An 18113-nucleotide genomic window follows, 5' to 3' on the forward strand; every position below is an offset into this window, starting at 1 on the left:
ACGATAATAAATTATTTTGTACTCCAGGTAATGTCGGGTAGTTGTATAGAAGTAGTTGTGGCCGAGTGGTTAAGGCGATGGACTTGAAATCCATTGGGGTTTCCCCGCGCAGGTTCAAATCCTGCCAGCTACGTCTTGCTTTTTGAGCATGTAAAAAACAAAGATCATACTTCCTTGACTCCTTTATTTTCTAGGAAACTATACTAGCTATTATATTTCACATAGTTTGTCTATTAATATAGCAGCCACCTAATAGAAATTGCAACAGGTTTTAAATGACAATCATAAAATGCAAAGCAATTATTTTTCCACAGAAGCTCATCGCAAAATCAACGTGCAGGTAGTTGTGGCCGAGTGGTTAAGGCGATGGACTCGCGCAGGTTCAAATCCTGCCAGCTACGTCTTACTTTTCGAGCATGTCAAAAACAAAGATCATACTTCCTTGACTCCTTTATTTTCTAGGAAACTATACTAGCTATTATATTTCACATAGTTTGTCTATTAATATAGCAGCCACCTAATAGAAATTGCAACAGGTTTTAAATGACAATCATGAAATGGAAAGCAATTATTTTTCCACAGAAGCTCATCACAAAATCAACGTGCAGGTAGTTGTGGCCGAGTGGTTAAGGCGATGGACTCGCGCAGGTTCAAATCCTGCCAGCTACGTTTTGCTTTTCAAATTTATTTAAAAACACAATATGCATTTAAGATGTAGAAAAGCAAAATATGTTATGTTAAACAATGTAACTGTCTCATCCTAAATCACCTTCACTTGCATCCTATTTCACAATGGACTGCTTTTTGAAGCACGTGATCTCAGACAGTGAGGCTCTTCCTGCATTTTAGGAACATGTCATCAAACCATCTCCAAATTTTTTTTACTGTTTCATGATGTAATGGTTATTTATGTGTAGATCTGAGTTAAAATTTGATTTGTTAATAACAACTAAACTTTTAATTAACAAATCAGCAGCACTAGGAAGAAATGTGCATATCAGATACTTTCAAATATCACAAAACTGTAGTGCTATCTGTGGAATTACAGTGAATGTATTGCAATTATTTCCATCGGCCACTTTTTAAGATACATAACAAAGTTTATTTGTTCATTCCAGAACATATTATCATCTTCATCATAATCAACAATTGCCACCAAGCTCAGGAAATCTTTCCCATCTTAAAGTTAATCTTAAATATATCTCTATAACACTGACATGAGCTGTTTCTTTTTAAAACATAAACAGTAATTGAAAAATTTAAATCAATATTTTTTGGAAACCATCATACTCACCATTGTATCCTAATCCTGATTTAATCCTAGTTTGCAGCCTTGATGTTATGAACTAATTATTTCACATATACATTTGCAGAATCCTATGATGTGCCTTTCACAATATCCATACTGCCACTAAAGAATGCAAAATTTGATCTTGAGAGATCTGCAGAGATGAAATGAATGATAAGAGAAAATGCAAGTTAATAAACAAATTTATGATTGTGCAGAGGCAGGTGTGCTAATTCTACATTAAATAAGCATGGGACCAATGAAATAAACAGAACGATAATAAATTATTTTGTACTCCAGGTAATGTCGGGTAGTTGTATAGAAGTAGTTGTGGCCGAGTGGTTAAGGCGATGGACTTGAAATCCATTGGGGTTTCCCCGCGCAGGTTCAAATCCTGCCAGCTATGTCTTGCTTTTTGAGCATGTAAAAAACAAAGATCATACTTCCTTGACTCCATTATTTTATAGGAAACAATACTAGCTATTATATTTCACATAGTTTGTCTATTAATATAGCAGCCACCTAATAGAAATTGCAACAGGTTTTAAATGACAATCATAAAATGCAAAGCAATTATTTTTCCACAGAAGCTCATCACAAAATCAACGTGCAGGTAGTTGTGGCCGAGTGGTTAAGGCGATGGACTCGCGCAGGTTCAAATCCTGCCAGCTACGTTTTGCTTTTCAAACTTATTTAAAAACACAATATGCATTTAAGATGTAGAAAAGCAAAATATGTTATGTTAAACAATGTAACTGTCTCATCCTAAATCACCTTCACTTGCATCCTATTTCACAATGGACTGCTTTTTGAAGCACGTGATCTGAGACAGTGAGGCTCTTCCTGCATTTTAGGAACATGTCATCAAACCATCTCCAAATTTTTTTTACTGTTTCATGATGTAATGGTTATTTATGTGTAGATCTGAGTTAAAATTTGTTTTGTTAATAACAACTAAACTTTTAATTAACAAATCAGCAGCACTAGGAAGAAATGTGCATATCAGATACTTTCAAATATCACAAAACTGTAGTGCTATCTGTGGAATTACAGTGAATGTATTGCAATTATTTCCATTGGCCACTTTTTAAGATACATAACAAAGTTTATTTGTTCATTCCAGAACATATTATCATCTTCATCATAATCAACAATTGCCACCAAGCTCAGGAAATCTATCCCATCTTAAAGTTAATCTTAAATATATCTCTATAACACTGACATGAGCTGTTTCTTTTTAAAACATAAACAGTAATTGAAAAATTTAAATCAATATTTTTTGGAAACCATCATACTCACCATTGTATCCTAATCCTGATTTAATCCTAGTTTGCAGCCTTGATGTTATGAACTAATTATTTCACATATACATTTGCAGAATCCTATGATGTGCCTTTCACAATATCCATACTGCCACTAAAGAATGCAAAATTTGATCTTGAGAGATCTGCAGAGATTAAATGAATGATAAGAGAAAATGCAAGTTAATAAACAAATTTATGATTGTGCAGAGGCAGGTGTGCTAATTCTACATTAAATAAGCATGGGACCAATGAAATAAACAGAACGATAATAAATTATTTTGTACTCCAGGTAATGTCGGGTAGTTGTATAGAAGTAGTTGTGGCCGAGTGGTTAAGGCGATGGACTTGAAATCCATTGGGGTTTCCCCGCGCAGGTTCAAATCCTGCCAGCTACGTCTTGCTTTTTGAGCATGTAAAAAACAAAGATCATACTTCCTTGACTCCTTTATTTTCTAGGAAACTATACTAGCTATTATATTTCACATAGTTTGTCTATTAATATAGCAGCCACCTAATAGAAATTGCAACAGGTTTTAAATGACAATCATAAAATGCAAAGCAATTATTTTTCCACAGAAGCTCATCGCAAAATCAACGTGCAGGTAGTTGTGGCCGAGTGGTTAAGGCGATGGACTCGCGCAGGTTCAAATCCTGCCAGCTACGTCTTACTTTTCGAGCATGTCAAAAACAAAGATCATACTTCCTTGACTCCTTTATTTTCTAGGAAACTATACTAGCTATTATATTTCACATAGTTTGTCTATTAATATAGCAGCCACCTAATAGAAATTGCAACAGGTTTTAAATGACAATCATGAAATGGAAAGCAATTATTTTTCCACAGAAGCTCATCACAAAATCAACGTGCAGGTAGTTGTGGCCGAGTGGTTAAGGCGATGGACTCGCGCAGGTTCAAATCCTGCCAGCTACGTTTTGCTTTTCAAATTTATTTAAAAACACAATATGCATTTAAGATGTAGAAAAGCAAAATATGTTATGTTAAACAATGTAACTGTCTCATCCTAAATCACCTTCACTTGCATCCTATTTCACAATGGACTGCTTTTTGAAGCACGTGATCTCAGACAGTGAGGCTCTTCCTGCATTTTAGGAACATGTCATCAAACCATCTCCAAATTTTTTTTACTGTTTCATGATGTAATGGTTATTTATGTGTAGATCTGAGTTAAAATTTGATTTGTTAATAACAACTAAACTTTTAATTAACAAATCAGCAGCACTAGGAAGAAATGTGCATATCAGATACTTTCAAATATCACAAAACTGTAGTGCTATCTGTGGAATTACAGTGAATGTATTGCAATTATTTCCATCGGCCACTTTTTAAGATACATAACAAAGTTTATTTGTTCATTCCAGAACATATTATCATCTTCATCATAATCAACAATTGCCACCAAGCTCAGGAAATCTTTCCCATCTTAAAGTTAATCTTAAATATATCTCTATAACACTGACATGAGCTGTTTCTTTTTAAAACATAAACAGTAATTGAAAAATTTAAATCAATATTTTTTGGAAACCATCATACTCACCATTGTATCCTAATCCTGATTTAATCCTAGTTTGCAGCCTTGATGTTATGAACTAATTATTTCACATATACATTTGCAGAATCCTATGATGTGCCTTTCACAATATCCATACTGCCACTAAAGAATGCAAAATTTGATCTTGAGAGATCTGCAGAGATGAAATGAATGATGAGAGAAAATGCATGCTAATAAACAAATTTATGATTGTGCAGAGGCAGGTGTGCTAATTCTACATTAAATAAGCATGGGACCAATGAAATAAACAGAACGATAATAAATTATTTTGTACTCCAGGTAATGTCGGGTAGTTGTATAGAAGTAGTTGTGGCCTAGTGGTTAAGGCGATGGACTTGAAATCCATTGGGGTTTCCCCGCGCAGGTTCAAATCCTGCCAGCTATGTCTTGCTTTTTGAGCATGTAAAAAACAAAGATCATACTTCCTTGACTCCTTTATTTTCTAGGAAACTATACTAGCTATTATATTTCACATAGTTTGTCTATTAATATAGCAGCCACCTAATAGAAATTGCAACAGGTTTTAAATGACAATCATAAAATGCAAAGCAATTATTTTTCCACAGAAGCTCATCACAAAATCAACGTGCAGGTAGTTGTGGCCGAGTGGTTAAGGCGATGGACTCGCGCAGGTTCAAATCCTGCCAGCTACGTCTTGCTTTTCGAGCATGTCAAAAACAAAGATCATACTTCCTTGACTCCTTTATTTTCTAGGAAACTATACTAGCTATTATATTTCACATAGTTTGTCTATTAATATAGCAGCCACCTAAAAGAAATTGCAACAGGTTTTAAATGACCATCATGAAATGGAAAGCAATTATTTTTCCACAAAAGCTCATCACAAAATCAACGTGCAGGTAGTTGTGGCCGAGTGGTTAAGGCATGGACTCGCGCAGGTTCAAATCCTGCCAGCTACATTTTGCTTTTCAAACTTATTTAAAAACACAATATGCATTTAAGATGTAGAAAAGCAAAATATGTTATGTTAAACAATGTAACTGTCTCATCCTAAATCACCTTCACTTGCATCCTATTTCACAATGGACTGCTTTTTGAAGCACGTGATCTCAGACAGTGAGGCTCTTCCTGCATTTTAGGAACATGTCATCAAACCATCTCCAAATTTTTTTTACTGTTTCATGATGTAATGGTTATTTATGTGTAGATCTGAGTTAAAATTTGTTTTGTTAATAACAACTAAACTTTCAATTAACAAATCAGCAGCACTAGGAAGAAATGTGCATATCAGATACTTTCAAATATCACAAAACTGTAGTGCTATCTGTGGAATTACAGTGAATGTATTGCAATTATTTCCATCGGCCACTTTTTAAGATACATAACAAAGTTTATTTGTTCATTCCAGAACATATTATCATCTTCATCATAATCAACAATTGCCACCAAGCTCAGGAAATCTATCCCATCTTAAAGTTAATCTTAAATATATCTCTATAACACTGACATGAGCTGTTTCTTTTTAAAACATAAACAGTAATTGAAAAATTTAAATCAATATTTTTTGGAAACCATCATACTCACCATTGTATCCTAATCCTGATTTAATCCTAGTTTGCAGCCTTGATGTTATGAACTAATTATTTCACATATACATTTGCAGAATCCTATGATGTGCCTTTCACAATATCCATACTGCCACTAAAGAATGCAAAATTTGATCTTGAGAGATCTGCAGAGATGAAATGAATGATAAGAGAAAATGCAAGTTAATAAACAAATTTATGATTGTGCAGAGGCAGGTGTGCTAATTCTACATTAAATAAGCATGGGACCAATGAAATAAACAGAACGATAATAAATTATTTTGTACTCCAGGTAATGTCGGGTAGTTGTATAGAAGTAGTTGTGGACGAGTGGTTAAGGCGATGGACTTGAAATCCATTGGGGTTTCCCAGCGCAGGTTCAAATCCTGCCAGCTACGTCTTGCTTTTTGAGCATGTAAAAAACAAAGATCATACTTCCTTGACTCCTTTATTTTCTAGGAAACTATACTAGCTATTATATTTCACATAGTTTGTCTATTAATATAGCAGCCACCTAATAGAAATTGCAACAGGTTTTAAATGACAATCATAAAAGGCAAAGCAATTATTTTTCCACAGAAGCTCATCACAAAATCAACGTGCAGGTAGTTGTGGCCGAGTGGTTAAGGCGATGGACTCGCGCAGATTCAAATCCTGCCAGCTACGTTTTGCTTTTCAAACTTATTTAAAAACACAATATGCATTTAAGATGTAGAAAAGCAAAATATGTTATGTTAAACAATGTAACTGTCTCATCCTAAATCACCTTCACTTGCATCCTATTTCACAATGGACTGCTTTTTGAAGCACGTGATCTCAGACAGTGAGGCTCTTCCTGCATTTTAGGAACATGTCATCAAACCATCTCCAAATTTTTTTTACTGTTTCATGATGTAATGGTTATTTATGTGTAGATCTGAGTTAAAATTTGTTTTGTTAATAACAACTAAACTTTTAATTAACAAATCAGCAGCACTAGGAAGAAATGTGCATATCAGATACTTTCAAATATCACAAAACTGTAGTGCTATCTGTGGAATTACAGTGAATGTATTGCAATTATTTCCATCGGCCACTTTTTAAGATACATAACAAAGTTTTTTTGTTCATTCCAGAACATATTATCATCTTCATCATAATCAACAATTGCCACCAAGCTCAGGAAATCTTTCCCATCTTAAAGTTAATCTTAAATATATCTCTATAACACTGACATGAGCTGTTTCTTTTTAAAACATAAACAGTAATTGAAAAATTTAAATCAATATTTTTTGGAAACCATCATACTCACCATTGTATCCTAATCCTGATTTAATCCTAGTTTGCAGCCTTGATGTTATGAACTAATTATTTCACATATACATTTGCAGAATCCTATGATGTGCCTTTCACAATATCCATACTGCCACTAAAGAATGCAAAATTTGATCTTGAGAGATCTGCAGAGATGAAATGAATGATGAGAGAAAATGCATGCTAATAAACAAATTTATGATTGTGCAGAGGCAGGTGTGCTAATTCTACATTAAATAAGCATGGGACCAATGAAATAAACAGAACGATAATAAATTATTTTGTACTCCAGGTAATGTCGGGTAGTTGTATAGAAGTAGTTGTGGCCGAGTGGTTAAGGCAATGGACTTGAAATCCATTGGAGTTTCCCCGCGCAGGTTCAAATCCTGCCCAGCTATGTCTTGCTTTTTGAGCATGTAAAAAACAAAGATCATACTTCCTTGACTCCTTTATTTTCTAGGAAACTATACTAGCTATTATATTTCACATAGTTTGTCTATTAATATAGCAGCCACCTAATAGAAATTGCAACAGGTTTTAAATGACAATCATAAAATGCAAAGCAATTATTTTTCCACAGAAGCTCATCACAAAATCAACGTGCAGGTAGTTGTGGCCGAGTGGTTAAGGCGATGGACTCGCGCAGGTTCAAATCCTGCCAGCTACGTCTTGCTTTTCGAGCATGTCAAAAACAAAGATCATACTTCCTTGACTCCTTTATTTTCTAGGAAACTATACTAGCTATTATATTTCACATAGTTTGTCTATTAATATAGCAGCCACCTAAAAGAAATTGCAACAGGTTTTAAATGACAATCATGAAATGGAAAGCAATTATTTTTCCACAGAAGCTCATCACAAAATCAACGTGCAGGTAGTTGTGGCTGAGTGGTTAAGGCGATGGACTCGCGCAGGTTCAAATCCTGCCAGCTACGTTTTGCTTTTCAAACTTATTTAAAAACACAATATGCATTTAAGATGTAGAAAAGCAAAATATGTTATGTTAAACAATGTAACTGTCTCATCCTAAATCACCTTCACTTGCATCCTATTTCACAATGGACTGCTTTTTGAAGCACGTGATCTCAGACAGTGAGGCTCTTCCTGCATTTTAGGAACATGTCATCAAACCATCTCCAAATTTTTTTTACTGTTTCATGATGTAATGGTTATTTATGTGTAGATCTGAGTTAAAATTTGATTTGTTAATAACAACTAAACTTTTAATTAACAAATCAGCAGCACTAGGAAGAAATGTGCATATCAGATACTTTCAAATATCACAAAACTGTAGTGCTATCTGTGGAATTACAGTGAATGTATTGCAATTATTTCCATCAGCCACTTTGTAAGATACATAACAAAGTTTATTTGTTCATTCCAGAACATATTATCATCTTCATCATAATCAACAATTGCCACCAAGCTCAGGAAATCTTTCCCATCTTAAAGTTAATCTTAAATATATCTCTATAACACTGACATGAGCTGTTTCTTTTTAAAACATAAACAGTAATTGAAAAATTTAAATCAATATTTTTTGGAAACCATCATACTCACCATTGTATCCTAATCCTGATTTAATCCTAGTTTGCAGCCTTGATGTTATGAACTAATTATTTCACATATACATTTGCAGAATCCTATGATGTGCCTTTCACAATATCCATACTGCCACTAAAGAATGCAAAATTTGATCTTGAGAGATCTGCAGAGATGAAATGAATGATGAGAGAAAATGCATGCTAATAAACAAATTTATGATTGTGCAGTGGCAGGTGTGCTAATTCTACATTAAATAAGCATGGGACCAATGAAATAAACAGAACGATAATAAATTATTTTGTACTCCAGGTAATGTCGGGTAGTTGTATAGAAGTAGTTGTGGCCTAGTGGTTAAGGCGATGGACTTGAAATCCATTGGGGTTTCCCAGCGCAGGTTCAAATCCTGCCAGCTATGTCTTGCTTTTTGAGCATGTAAAAAACAAAGATCATACTTCCTTGACTCCTTTATTTTCTAGGAAACTATACTAGCTATTATATTTCAAATAGTTTGTCTATTAATATAGCAGGGACCTAATAGAAATTGCAATAGGTTTTAAATGACAATCATAAAATGCAAAGCAATTATTTTTCCACAGAAGCTCATCACAAAATCAACAAGCAGGTAGTTGTGGCCGAGTGGTTAAGGCGATGGACTCGCGCATGTTCAAATCCTGCCAGCTACGTCTTGCTTTTCGAGCATGTCAAAAACAAAGATCATACTTCCTTGACTCCTTTATTTTCTAGGAAACTATACTAGCTATTATATTTCACATAGTTTGTCTATTAATATAGCAGCCACCTAAAAGAAATTGCAACAGGTTTTAAATGACAATCATGAAATGGAAAGCAATTATTTTTCCACAGAAGCTCATCACAAAATCAACGTGCAGGTAGTTGTGGCCGAGTGGTTAAGGCGATGGACTCGAAATCCATTGGGGATTCCCCGCGCAGGTTCAAATCCTGCCAGCTACATTTTGCTTTTCAAACTTATTTAAAAACACAATATGCATTTAAGATGTAGAAAAGCAAAATATGTTATGTTGAACAATGCAACTGTCTCATCCTAAATCACCTTCACCTGCATCCTATTTCACAATGGACTGCTTTTTGAAGCACGCTATCTCAGACAGTGAGGCTCTTCCTGCATTTTAGGAACATGTCATTAAACCATCTCCCATTTTTTTTACTGTTTCATATTGTAATGGTTATTTATGTGTAGATCTGAGTTAAAATTAGTTTTGTTAATAACAACTAAACTTTTAATTAACAAATCAGCAGCACTAGGAAGAAATGTGCATATCAGATACTTTCAAATATCACAAAACTGTAGTGCTATCTGTGGAATTACAGTGAATGTATTGCAATTATTTCCATCAGCCACCTTTTAAGATACATAACAAAGTTTATTTGTTCATTCCAGAACATATTATCATCTTCATCATAATCAACAATTGCCACCAAGCTCAGGAAATCTATCCCATCTTAAAGTTAATCTTAAATATATCTCTATAACACTGACATGAGCTGTTTCTTTTTAAAACATAAACAGTAATTGAAAAATTTAAATCAATATTTTTTGGAAACCATCATACTCACCATTGTATCCTAATCCTGATTTAATCCTAGTTTGCAGCCTTGATGTTATGAACTAATTATTTCACATATACATTTGCAGAATCCTATGATGTGCCTTTCACAATATCCATACTGCCACTAAAGAATGCAAAATTTGATCTTGAGAGATCTGCAGAGATGAAATGAATGATAAGAGAAAATGCAAGTTAATAAACAAATTTATGATTGTGCAGAGGCAGGTGTGCTAATTCTACATTAAATAAGCATGGGACCAATGAAATAAACAGAACGATAATAAATTATTTTGTACTCCAGGTAATGTCGGGTAGTTGTATAGAAGTAGTTGTGGACGAGTGGTTAAGGCGATGGACTTGAAATCCATTGGGGTTTCCCCGCGCAGGTTCAAATCCTGCCAGCTACGTCTTGCTTTTTGAGCATGTAAAAAACAAAGATCATACTTCCTTGACTCCTTTATTTTCTAGGAAACTATACTAGCTATTATATTTCACATAGTTTGTCTATTAATATAGCAGCCACCTAATAGAAATTGCAACAGGTTTTAAATGACAATCATAAAAGGCAAAGCAATTATTTTTCCACAGAAGCTCATCACAAAATCAACGTGCAGGTAGTTGTGGCCGAGTGGTTAAGGCGATGGACTCGCGCAGATTCAAATCCTGCCAGCTACGTTTTGCTTTTCAAACTTATTTAAAAACACAATATGCATTTAAGATGTAGAAAAGCAAAATATGTTATGTTAAACAATGTAACTGTCTCATCCTAAATCACCTTCACTTGCATCCTATTTCACAATGGACTGCTTTTTGAAGCACGTGATCTCAGACAGTGAGGCTCTTCCTGCATTTTAGGAACATGTCATCAAACCATCTCCAAATTTTTTTTACTGTTTCATGATGTAATGGTTATTTATGTGTAGATCTGAGTTAAAATTTGTTTTGTTAATAACAACTAAACTTTTAATTAACAAATCAGCAGCACTAGGAAGAAATGTGCATATCAGATACTTTCAAATATCACAAAACTGTAGTGCTATCTGTGGAATTACAGTGAATGTATTGCAATTATTTCCATCGGCCACTTTTTAAGATACATAACAAAGTTTATTTGTTCATTCCAGAACATATTATCATCTTCATCATAATCAACAATTGCCACCAAGCTCAGGAAATCTATCCCATCTTAAAGTTAATCTTAAATATATCTCTATAACACTGACATGAGCTGTTTCTTTTTAAAACATAAACAGTAATTGAAAAATTTAAATCAATATTTTTTGGAAACCATCATACTCACCATTGTATCCTAATCCTGATTTAATCCTAGTTTGCAGCCTTGATGTTATAAACTAATTATTTCACATATACATTTGCAGAATCCTATGATGTGCCTTTCACAATATCCATACTGCCACTAAAGAATGCAAAATTTGATCTTGAGAGATCTGCAAAGATTAAATGAATGATAAGAGAAAATGCAAGTTAATAAACAAATTTATGATTGTGCAGAGGCAGGTGTGCTAATTCTACATTAAATAAGCATGGGACCAATGAAATAAACAGAACGATAATAAATTATTTTGTACTCCAGGTAATGTCGGGTAGTTGTATAGAAGTAGTTGTGGCCGAGTGGTTAAGGCGATGGACTTGAAATCCATTGGGGTTTCCCCGCGCAGGTTCAAATCCTGCCAGCTATGTCTTGCTTTTTGAGCATGTAAAAAACAAAGATCATACTTCCTTGACTCCATTATTTTATAGGAAACAATACTAGCTATTATATTTCACATAGTTTGTCTATTAATATAGCAGCCACCTAATAGAAATTGCAACAGGTTTTAAATGACAATCATAAAAGGCAAAGCAATTATTTTTCCACAGAAGCTCATCACAAAATCAACGTGCAGGTAGTTGTGGCCGAGTGGTTAAGGCGATGGACTCGCGCAGGTTCAAATCCTGCCAGCTACGTTTTGCTTTTCAAACTTATTTAAAAACACAATATGCATTTAAGATGTAGAAAAGCAAAATATGTTATGTTAAACAATGTAACTGTCTCATCCTAAATCACCTTCACTTGCATCCTATTTCACAATGGACTGCTTTTTGAAGCACGTGATCTCAGACAGTGAGGCTCTTCCTGCATTTTAGGAACATGTCATCAAACCATCTCCAAATTTTTTTTACTGTTTCATGATGTAATGGTTATTTATGTGTAGATCTGAGTTAAAATTTGTTTTGTTAATAACAACTAAACTTTTAATTAACAAATCAGCAGCACTAGGAAGAAATGTGCATATCAGATACTTTCAAATATCACAAAACTGTAGTGCTATCTGTGGAATTACAGTGAATGTATTGCAATTATTTCCATCGGCCACTTTTTAAGATACATAACAAAGTTTTTTTGTTCATTCCAGAACATATTATCATCTTCATCATAATCAACAATTGCCACCAAGCTCAGGAAATCTTTCCCATCTTAAAGTTAATCTTAAATATATCTCTATAACACTGACATGAGCTGTTTCTTTTTAAAACATAAACAGTAATTGAAAAATTTAAATCAATATTTTTTGGAAACCATCATACTCACCATTGTATCCTAATCCTGATTTAATCCTAGTTTGCAGCCTTGATGTTATGAACTAATTATTTCACATATACATTTGCAGAATCCTATGATGTGCCTTTCACAATATCCATACTGCCACTAAAGAATGCAAAATTTGATCTTGAGAGATCTGCAGAGATGAAATGAATGATGAGAGAAAATGCATGCTAATAAACAAATTTATGATTGTGCAGAGGCAGGTGTGCTAATTCTACATTAAATAAGCATGGGACCAATGAAATAAACAGAACGATAATAAATTATTTTGTACTCCAGGTAATGTCGGGTAGTTGTATAGAAGTAGTTGTGGCCGAGTGGTTAAGGCAATGGACTTGAAATCCATTGGAGTTTCCCCGCGCAGGTTCAAATCCTGCCCAGCTATGTCTTGCTTTTTGAGCATGTAAAAAACAAAGATCATACTTCCTTGACTCCTTTATTTTCTAGGAAACTATACTAGCTATTATATTTCACATAGTTTGTCTATTAATATAGCAGCCACCTAATAGAAATTGCAACAGGTTTTAAATGACAATCATAAAATGCAAAGCAATTATTTTTCCACAGAAGCTCATCACAAAATCAACGTGCAGGTAGTTGTGGCCGAGTGGTTAAGGCGATGGACTCGCGCAGGTTCAAATCCTGCCAGCTACGTCTTGCTTTTCGAGCATGTCAAAAACAAAGATCATACTTCCTTGACTCCTTTATTTTCTAGGAAACTATACTAGCTATTATATTTCACATAGTTTGTCTATTAATATAGCAGCCACCTAAAAGAAATTGCAACAGGTTTTAAATGACAATCATGAAATGGAAAGCAATTATTTTTCCACAGAAGCTCATCACAAAATCAACGTGCAGGTAGTTGTGGCTGAGTGGTTAAGGCGATGGACTCGCGCAGGTTCAAATCCTGCCAGCTACGTTTTGCTTTTCAAACTTATTTAAAAACACAATATGCATTTAAGATGTAGAAAAGCAAAATATGTTATGTTAAACAATGTAACTGTCTCATCCTAAATCACCTTCACTTGCATCCTATTTCACAATGGACTGCTTTTTGAAGCACGTGATCTCAGACAGTGAGGCTCTTCCTGCATTTTAGGAACATGTCATCAAACCATCTCCAAATTTTTTTTACTGTTTCATGATGTAATGGTTATTTATGTGTAGATCTGAGTTAAAATTTGATTTGTTAATAACAACTAAACTTTTAATTAACAAATCAGCAGCACTAGGAAGAAATGTGCATATCAGATACTTTCAAATATCACAAAACTGTAGTGCTATCTGTGGAATTACAGTGAATGTATTGCAATTATTTCCATCAGCCACTTTGTAAGATACATAACAAAGTTTATTTGTTCATTCCAGAACATATTATCATCTTCATCATAATCAACAATTGCCACCAAGCTCAGGAAATCTTTCCCATCTTAAAGTTAATCTTAAATATATCTCTATAACACTGACATGAGCTGTTTCTTTTTAAAACATAAACAGTAATTGAAAAATTTAAATCAATATTTTTTGGAAACCATCATACTCACCATTGTATCCTAATCCTGATTTAATCCTAGTTTGCAGCCTTGATGTTATGAACTAATTATTTCACATATACATTTGCAGAATCCTATGATGTGCCTTTCACAATATCCATACTGCCACTAAAGAATGCAAAATTTGATCTTGAGAGATCTGCAGAGATGAAATGAATGATGAGAGAAAATGCATGCTAATAAACAAATTTATGATTGTGCAGTGGCAGGTGTGCTAATTCTACATTAAATAAGCATGGGACCAATGAAATAAACAGAACGATAATAAATTATTTTGTACTCCAGGTAATGTCGGGTAGTTGTATAGAAGTAGTTGTGGCCTAGTGGTTAAGGCAATGGACTTGAAATCCATTGGGGTTTCCCAGCGCAGGTTCAAATCCTGCCAGCTATGTCTTGCTTTTTGAGCATGTAAAAAACAAAGATCATACTTCCTTGACTCCTTTATTTTCTAGGAAACTATACTAGCTATTATATTTCAAATAGTTTGTCTATTAATATAGCAGGGACCTAATAGAAATTGCAATAGGTTTTAAATGACAATCATAAAATGCAAAGCAATTATTTTTCCACAGAAGCTCATCACAAAATGAACAAGCAGGTAGTTGTGGCCGAGTGGTTAAGGCGATGGACTCGCGCATGTTCAAATCCTGCCAGCTACGTCTTGCTTTTCGAACATGTCAAAAACAAAGATCATACTTCCTTGACTCCTTTATTTTCTAGGAAACTATACTAGCTATTATATTTCACATAGTTTGTCTATTAATATAGCAGCCACCTAAAAGAAATTGCAACAGGTTTTAAATGACAATCATGAAATGGAAAGCAATTATTTTTCCACAGAAGCTCATCACAAAATCAACGTGCAGGTAGTTGTGGCCGAGTGGTTAAGGCGATGGACTCGAAATCCATTGGGGATTCCCCGCGCAGGTTCAAATCCTGCCAGCTACATTTTGCTTTTCAAACTTATTTAAAAACACAATATGCATTTAAGATGTAGAAAAGCAAAATATGTTATGTTGAACAATGCAACTGTCTCATCCTAAATCACCTTCACCTGCATCCTATTTCACAATGGACTGCTTTTTGAAGCACGCTATCTCAGACAGTGAGGCTCTTCCTGCATTTTAGGAACATGTCATTAAACCATCTCCCATTTTTTTTACTGTTTCATATTGTAATGGTTATTTATGTGTAGATCTGAGTTAAAATTAGTTTTGTTAATAACAACTAAACTTTTAATTAACAAATCAGCAGCACTAGGAAGAAATGTGCATATCAGATACTTTCAAATATCACAAAACTGTAGTGCTATCTGTGGAATTACAGTGAATGTATTGCAATTATTTCCATCAGCCACTTTTTAAGATACATAACAAAGTTTATTTGTTCATTCCAGAACATATTATCATCTTCTTCATAATCAACAATTGCCACCAAGCTCAGGAAATCTATCCCATCTTAAAGTTAATCTTAAATATATCTCTATAACACTGACATGAGCTGTTTCTTTTTAAAACATAAACAGTAATTGAAAAATTTAAATCAATATTTTTTGGAAACCATCATACTCACCATTGTATCCTAATCCTGATTTAATCCTAGTTTGCAGCCTTGATGTTATGAACTAATTATTTCACATATACATTTGCAGAATCCTATGATGTGCCTTTCACAATATCCATACTGCCACTAAAGAATGCAAAATTTGATCTTGAGAGATCTGCAGAGATGAAATGAATGATAAGAGAAAATGCAAGTTAATAAACAAATTTATGATTGTGCAGAGGCAGGTGTGCTAATTCTACATTAAATAAGCATGGGACCAATGAAATAAACAGAACGATAATAAATTATTTTGTACTCCAGGTAATGTCGGGTAGTTGTATAGAAGTAGTTGTGGCCGAGTGGTTAAGGCGATGGACTTGAAATCCATTGGGGTTTCCCCGCACAGGTTCAAATCCTGCCAGCTACGTCTTGCTTTTTGAGCATGTAAAAAACAAAGATCATACTTCCTTGACTCCTTTATTTTCTAGGAAACTATACTAGCTATTATATTTCACATAGTTTGTCTATTAATATAGCAGCCACCTAATAGAAATTGCAACAGGTTTTAAATGACAATCATGAAATGGAAAGCAATTATTTTTCCACAAAAGCTCATCACAAAATCAACGTGCAGGTAGTTGTGGCCGAGTGGTTAAGGCGATGGACTCGCGCAGGTTCAAATCCTGCCAGCTACGTTTTGCTTTTCAAACTTATTTAAAAACACAATATGCATTTAAGATGTAGAAAAGCAAAATATGTTATGTTAAACAATGTAACTGTCTCATCCTAAATCACCTTCACTTGCATCCTATTTCACAATGGACTGCTTTTTGAAGCACGTGATCTCAGACAGTGAGGCTCTTCCTGCATTTTAGGAACATGTCATCAAACCATCTCCAAATTTTTTTTACTGTTTCATGATGTAATGGTTATTTATGTGTAGATCTGAGTTAAAATTTGTTTTGTTAATAACAACTAAACTTTTAATTAACAAATCAGCAGCACTAGGAAGAAATGTGCATATCAGATACTTTCAAATATCACAAAACTGTAGTGCTATCTGTGGAATTACAGTGAATGTATTGCAATTATTTCCATCGGCCACTTTTTAAGATACATAACAAAGTTTATTTGTTCATTCCAGAACATATTATCATCTTCTTCATAATCAACAATTGCCACCAAGCTCAGGAAATCTATCCCATCTTAAAGTTAATCTTAAATATATCTCTATAACACTGACATGAGCTGTTTCTTTTTAAAACATAAACAGTAATTGAAAAATTTAAATCAATATTTTTTGGAAACCATCATACTCACCATTGTATCCTAATCCTGATTTAATCCTAGTTTGCAGCCTTGATGTTATGAACTAATTATTTCACATATACATTTGCAGAATCCTATGATGTGCCTTTCACAATATCCATACTGCCACTAAAGAATGCAAAATTTGATCTTGAGAGATCTGCAGAGATGAAATGAATGATAAGAGAAAATGCAAGTTAATAAACAAATTTATGATTGTGCAGAGGCAGGTGTGCTAATTCTACATTAAATAAGCATGGGACCAATGAAATAAACAGAACGATAATAAATTATTTTGTACTCCAGGTAATGTCGGGTAGCTGTATAGAAGTAGTTGTGGCTGAGTGGTTAAGGCGATGGACTTGAAATTCGTTGGCGTTTCCCCGCGCAGGTTCAAATCCTGCCAGCTACGTCTTGCTTTTTGAGCATGTAAAAAACAAAGATCATACTTCCTTGACTCCATTATTTTATAGGAAACTATACTAGCTATTATATTTCACATAGTTTGTCTATTAATATAGCAGCCACCTAATAGAAATTGCAACAGGTTTTAAATGACAATCATAAAAGGCAAAGCAATTATAATTCCACAGAAGCTCATCACAAAATCAACGTGCAGGTAGTTGTGGCCGAGTGGTTAAGGCGATGGACTCGCGCAGGTTCAAATCCTGCCAGCTACGTCTTGCTTTTCGAGCATGTCAAAAACAAAGATCATACTTCCTTGACTCCTTTATTTTCTAGGAAACTATACTAGCTATTATATTTCACATAGTTTGTCTATTAATATAGCAGCCACCTAAAAGAAATTGCAACAGGTTTTAAATGACAATCATGAAATGGAAAGCAATTATTTTTCCACAGAAGCTCATCACAAAATCAACGTGCAGGTAGTTGTGGCTGAGTGGTTAAGGCGATGGACTCGCGCAGGTTCAAATCCTGCCAGCTACGTTTTGCTTTTC

General features: G+C 34.2%; 15 non-coding genes across 15 annotated transcripts; all 15 read left to right on the top strand.

Moving 5' to 3' along the window:
• The first annotated feature begins 51 nt into the window (after positions 1-51).
• On the top strand, positions 52-133 carry TRNAS-UGA (transfer RNA serine (anticodon UGA)). The gene has a single exon. It is a non-coding gene; the product is annotated as a tRNA-Ser (tRNA).
• Positions 134-1612: 1479 nt separating this feature from the next.
• On the top strand, positions 1613-1694 carry TRNAS-UGA (transfer RNA serine (anticodon UGA)). The gene has a single exon. It is a non-coding gene; the product is annotated as a tRNA-Ser (tRNA).
• A 1211-nt stretch (positions 1695-2905) lies between these two features.
• Positions 2906-2987, top strand: TRNAS-UGA (transfer RNA serine (anticodon UGA)). The gene has a single exon. It is a non-coding gene; the product is annotated as a tRNA-Ser (tRNA).
• A 1479-nt stretch (positions 2988-4466) lies between these two features.
• On the top strand, positions 4467-4548 carry TRNAS-UGA (transfer RNA serine (anticodon UGA)). Its single transcript has one exon. It is a non-coding gene; the product is annotated as a tRNA-Ser (tRNA).
• Positions 4549-6026: 1478 nt separating this feature from the next.
• TRNAS-UGA (transfer RNA serine (anticodon UGA)) lies at positions 6027-6108 on the top strand. Its single transcript has one exon. It is a non-coding gene; the product is annotated as a tRNA-Ser (tRNA).
• Positions 6109-7319: 1211 nt separating this feature from the next.
• Positions 7320-7402, top strand: TRNAS-UGA (transfer RNA serine (anticodon UGA)). Its single transcript has one exon. It is a non-coding gene; the product is annotated as a tRNA-Ser (tRNA).
• Positions 7403-8881: 1479 nt separating this feature from the next.
• On the top strand, positions 8882-8963 carry TRNAS-UGA (transfer RNA serine (anticodon UGA)). The gene has a single exon. It is a non-coding gene; the product is annotated as a tRNA-Ser (tRNA).
• Positions 8964-9438: 475 nt separating this feature from the next.
• Positions 9439-9520, top strand: TRNAS-CGA (transfer RNA serine (anticodon CGA)). The gene has a single exon. It is a non-coding gene; the product is annotated as a tRNA-Ser (tRNA).
• Positions 9521-10462: 942 nt separating this feature from the next.
• On the top strand, positions 10463-10544 carry TRNAS-UGA (transfer RNA serine (anticodon UGA)). Its single transcript has one exon. It is a non-coding gene; the product is annotated as a tRNA-Ser (tRNA).
• A 1211-nt stretch (positions 10545-11755) lies between these two features.
• TRNAS-UGA (transfer RNA serine (anticodon UGA)) lies at positions 11756-11837 on the top strand. Its single transcript has one exon. It is a non-coding gene; the product is annotated as a tRNA-Ser (tRNA).
• Positions 11838-13048: 1211 nt separating this feature from the next.
• TRNAS-UGA (transfer RNA serine (anticodon UGA)) lies at positions 13049-13131 on the top strand. The gene has a single exon. It is a non-coding gene; the product is annotated as a tRNA-Ser (tRNA).
• A 1479-nt stretch (positions 13132-14610) lies between these two features.
• On the top strand, positions 14611-14692 carry TRNAS-UGA (transfer RNA serine (anticodon UGA)). Its single transcript has one exon. It is a non-coding gene; the product is annotated as a tRNA-Ser (tRNA).
• A 475-nt stretch (positions 14693-15167) lies between these two features.
• On the top strand, positions 15168-15249 carry TRNAS-CGA (transfer RNA serine (anticodon CGA)). The gene has a single exon. It is a non-coding gene; the product is annotated as a tRNA-Ser (tRNA).
• A 942-nt stretch (positions 15250-16191) lies between these two features.
• Positions 16192-16273, top strand: TRNAS-UGA (transfer RNA serine (anticodon UGA)). The gene has a single exon. It is a non-coding gene; the product is annotated as a tRNA-Ser (tRNA).
• A 1211-nt stretch (positions 16274-17484) lies between these two features.
• TRNAS-UGA (transfer RNA serine (anticodon UGA)) lies at positions 17485-17566 on the top strand. Its single transcript has one exon. It is a non-coding gene; the product is annotated as a tRNA-Ser (tRNA).
• Positions 17567-18113: the final 547 nt, after the last annotated feature.

The sequence above is a fragment of the Taudactylus pleione genome, unplaced genomic scaffold, assembly GCF_031769625.1.
Source record: "Taudactylus pleione unplaced genomic scaffold, aTauple2 ptg000085l, whole genome shotgun sequence".
NCBI lineage: Eukaryota > Metazoa > Chordata > Amphibia > Anura > Myobatrachidae > Taudactylus > Taudactylus pleione.